Source organism: Eumetopias jubatus, unplaced genomic scaffold, assembly GCF_037043125.1.
Source record: "Eumetopias jubatus isolate StellerSeaLion01/CBP00866 unplaced genomic scaffold, mEumJub1_p1.0 scaffold_10, whole genome shotgun sequence".
In the NCBI taxonomy this organism is placed as follows: Eukaryota; Metazoa; Chordata; class Mammalia; order Carnivora; family Otariidae; genus Eumetopias; species Eumetopias jubatus.
Genome location: NW_028274816.1, coordinates 108,279,816 through 108,284,386, shown reverse-complemented (window position 1 = coordinate 108,284,386; position 4,571 = coordinate 108,279,816). Strand labels below are relative to the sequence as shown.

Sequence of the window (4,571 nt, the reverse complement as noted above, 5' to 3'; positions counted from 1 at the left end):
ATAGACCTTTCACAAATAAAATTAATCCAGCAGGAAGGAGGCATGCCCTGCCAGGGTGACACACACAGTGAGAGAAGAGTGGAGCACCAAATCCTTTCACTCCAGCCTCCTCTTGAACCTGAGAAGCACTGAGGACCAGAGCTGGAGAGAATCTCAGGAACTGTCCAGACCCCGCGTCTTCTAGTTACAGTGGGGGAACCCCGAGACCCAGAGAATTTAAGCAACTTGCCCACAGTCTACACAGCTGGAGCTAGAACACAGATCTCCTGACTCCAGGCCAGGGACTTTCCCAACACACCATAAAGGGTTGGTTTGATTTCAAAACACCCACCCTTTCTCCTCTTACTGATTTTCCATACCTGTCACGTTGTTATGTGTTTGCTTGCTGTAGGCTTCATATTACTGGGGCTTTTCATAGTAAAGTAAGGGAGAACCTTGACTTGAGGTCTTCTTTTATTTTATTTTTTTTAAGAAAAGAGTGGAATTTAATCTTTATTTACAGGACACTGCAAGAGAGGAGATTCTACACAGAAATAAGAAACCCACTGAGGAGGAGCTTCATACAGGTTGTACAGTTTGGAACTGGTCAAGTAGAGTTTTGTTGTAAAAAGTGCTACAATAACAAAACACATTTAAAAAGAGTTCTTAGTAGAGAAACAGTAAGACAAACTTCTACCAAACAGAGTACACAACAAACCACTTTCTGCCTCAGCTGTACAGTCTAAAAGTTAAAAGTCCCGGGAGTGCCATCCTGAACTTGGAACGTATAGCCTTCAGAGGTAGTTTCTGGCACAACATTCTGATCTTCCTCTTCCTCTACAGAGAAATACTTCTCAATCAAGTTTAATGAAGTTTTGTACACAGACTCATGTTCATGGTTTTGTAGAGCTTCGATTTTGTCCAAACCTCCACATTCTTCAATCATTATACTAAGTTTCTCGGTTTCACCTAGTTTCTCAGCAGCCTGAAAGATGTTTGAAATGGCATCCAGAATAACCAGAAAAATTTTGGTGTCTTTTGCAGTTAAGAGGTTCATCAGTGGTTCTATTATGCCACAATGAACGAGGTATATAATCTGTTCAACTGTCCCACCACTTGTATAGTTGGTCACAGCCCAGACAGCTTCCTTTTGTGTCTTAAAGTCTGCCTTAGAGAGAACACCAACGAGGAATGGGACTAATCCATGATTCACAACTTGCTGTATCTGGCCCTGGCAACCAGCTGTAATGTTTGACATTGTCCACGTAGCTTCCTTCTGAATATTAGTTTTGGGGTTCGTTAGGAGGCTGGGAAAAACAGCAAGTGCTCCTGCATCTATTACAACCCGAGTCTGTTCATCTGTCCCAGTAACAATATTTCCTATGGCTCTTAGTGCAGGAGTCACAATGGGCAATTCAGTAGCTCCTAGAAGCTTCACAAGCTGGGGCACAACTCCTGTTTTCACAACCATTTCAATCCGTTCATTTGGACCATCAGTAAGGTAGGAAATGGCCCAGCAGGTATCTGCCAATACTTCTGGATCATCATGATGCAGGAGACAAACTAAGGTAGGAAGAATAACAGCATCTAATGGGGGTGCAGGATTCTTGTTGCGACAGAGGTTTGAAAGTGTCCAAGTAAGGTTACGTAAGTAACCACATGCTAAAGATGACATATCAGGAACTGCAAGGAGAGCCAATAGTGGGTCAACTGCACCATACTTGATAATCAAGTCTCGAAAAACTGAACCATCACCTGCAATGTTTCCTAGAGCCCATACAGCTTGTTCACTGATGTGGGCATGGGAAGATGCCAACAGAGAAATGAATGCTGGGGTAGCACCTCCATCTACGACAGCCTTGGTCTGTTCTGACGTCCCAGAAGCAATGTTAGTGAGAGCCCAAGCAGATTCAAACTGAATGGGACTACAATCAGTTCTGCCCAAGAAGGACACAAATTTTGGAATCAAACCAGCCCGGATTATGTTGTCTATGGGGGGCTGTTTTTCCCTAGAAAGCAGTTTCCTAGCAGCTTGAGTAGCCTGGAGCTGGCTTTCCAAATTGTTACTATTTATGCCTTTGACAATGTCATCAACAGACCAATTTACAGTGCCCTGGTTGTTGCGGTTTTCCTGTAGTGGAGAGGTAGCATCATCAGGAAATGAGCTTACGTTTCTCCTTTTCAGCATCTGGTCATCCTTCTTAGCTTTCCTTAGCTCCACATTAACTTCTATTAGGCGCCGCCTCATTTCTGTACTGTCTTTCCCCTTGTTCTTGAATCTGTTAAGGCGAGCAGCTGGTGAATTAGCATTCTCGTTGGTGGACATGGTTATGAGACAAAGGGAGAAAGCTACACAGCCGGCTCAGGCTTCCACAGGAGGCAGTCCCGGGCGCGCAAGCCGCAGGACAGCTGCCCTCTAAACGTCCACCACGGATCACCCCAAAGACGGTGTCTTGAGGGCTTCTTTTAAAAATTCAGGCTAGGGGCGCCTGGGTGGCTCAGTCGGTTAAGCGTCTGCCTTCGGCTCAGATCATGATCCCGGGCTCCTGGGATTGAGCCCCACATCGGGCTCCCTGCTCAGCAGGGAGCCAGCTTCTCTCTCTCTCTCTGCTTCTGCCCTTGCTCATTCCCTCTCTCTCTCTCTCTCTGTCTCTGTCAAATGAATAAGTAAAATCTTTAAATAAAATAAAATTTCAGGCTAGCTCTTAAGATCATTGGAGAATAACAGGCAGCCGTTTTTAACCACATGAAAAAAATGCCAGAGCACCTCCCAGACCTACTAACTCTGAATCTTCAAGAGGTCTGGCACTGGTATTCTTTAAGCTCCCCACGCGACTCCAGAGGTTGGAAATCATTGCTCCAGTTGTTTCAGAGCCAGTTCTGGGAATGGTCCTTTCATGGGGCCCATTTGTGCAGCACAATCATTTGACAAAGAAACTAATGCTTATAAAGTGTAAGAAAGTCAGAGGCGAGAACACACACACAGACATCCCCCTTCTGCTATAAAAACAGAAATGTTAGATAAAATACCTTAAATATATAAAAGTACATAGTTATGGGATAAACAAATTAACTGTCCTACATTCATACAATGCAATAGCATTCAGTAACACAAAATAGTAAATTACTGAAACAGGTATCCATATGGGTGAATCTCAAAACCACTATGTTGAACAACAGAAGCCAGATACAAGAAAACATGATAATAGTGCGTCTAGATCAAGTTCAAGCACAAACAACACTCACAGGGATAAGAATCAGGTTAACTCTTGGAGGAAATGGTACTGCCTGGAAGGAGACTTTACAAGGGTAAGAGAAATGTTCTCTCTTGATCTCAGGGTTGCTTCTTAAGCACACTTAAGTTTTTGTCTTTTACTGCATGTAAATTATACCTCCATAAAGCACGGTTAACATGAAAAAGCAAAAGGACAAAACACAAATCTGCGCTCAAAAACAGGAGAAGAGAAAAAAGGACTGGAAGAACATCAAGTTCAATTTTTTAAAAAAATTCAGGAATTGCCTGTTGGGAGAGAAGGAGTGGGTCTGTGCGTGGCGGTGAAGGAAAGCTCGCCTTTCTCTGCAGTGTTTCCTACATTCCATGCCAAGCAAATAGGATAACGTCATTTTTAATTCCGGGCTATCAGACTATGGGTATTTGTTAAATTATCTTCTCCACTTTTCTGTTGTTTTGTTGTGGTTGGTTTTGTAGGGGGGATTGGTTTGTTTGTTTGTTTTTAAGATTTTATTTATTTATTTGTCAGAGAGAGAGAGAGCACAAGCAGGGGAAGCAGCAGAAGCAGAGGGAGAAGCAGGCTCCCCACTGAGCAAGGAGCCTGATGTGGGACTCGATCCCAGGACACAGGGATCATGAAGCTGGGATCAGGAGCCGAAGGCAGATGCTTAACCAACTGAGCCACTCAGGCGTCCCTTCGTTGTTTTTCTTGTTGTTGTTTGTTTGTTTTAAGGAAAAGGCGAGATAGAAGTGAAAGAGAACCCAAGGTCAGAGAGCAATGAGCAGAAACCACAACTTCTGTCCCTGAGTTCAGTCATCTTTCCACTCTCCAAAGCTGGCTGCTAGGGGCATTCTCCCACAAGCGTGTGCATTCAAACAGCTCCCCGGGGAAAGGGCCTCGCGTGTTAATAGCTGTTACGCCCTGTAGTATTTGCATTTTATATTCACTTTGGGTGTTAATGGCATCCCTTTATTCACTCAGATGGAAAGATGAGCCACAGCTACTCCTCTGAAGAATGTGATATATCTTAGTTTCCTCATCTACAGAATGAATAGATTGAACCAATTGATCTGTAAATTCCTTCATTTGTTCAGGCGACTGGTCAGCTACTTGTTTTAAGTTTTCACTGTTTGCCAATCTCTGATACTATGTCCCCCTCAGGTCTGATGGTCCATGGACAAATCGATCCAATCCATTTATTCAATTTGGAGGAGACACAATTCAGCCCATAATATGGAGCTTTGAAAAACAGCAATGCTGGGGTGGGGGTGCCCAGGTGGCTCAGTTGATTAAGCTTCCAATTCTTGGTTTTGGCTCAGGTCATGATCTCAGGGTCGTGAGATCAAGCCCTACCTCAGG

The 4,571-nt window shown here is 43.9% G+C and overlaps 1 pseudogene; it reads right to left on the bottom strand.

Moving 5' to 3' along the window:
* Window positions 1-721: 721 nt before the first annotated feature.
* Window positions 722-2,352, bottom strand: LOC114199470 (importin subunit alpha-1 pseudogene; annotated as a pseudogene).
* Between the last annotated feature and the right edge of the window lie 2,219 nt (window positions 2,353-4,571).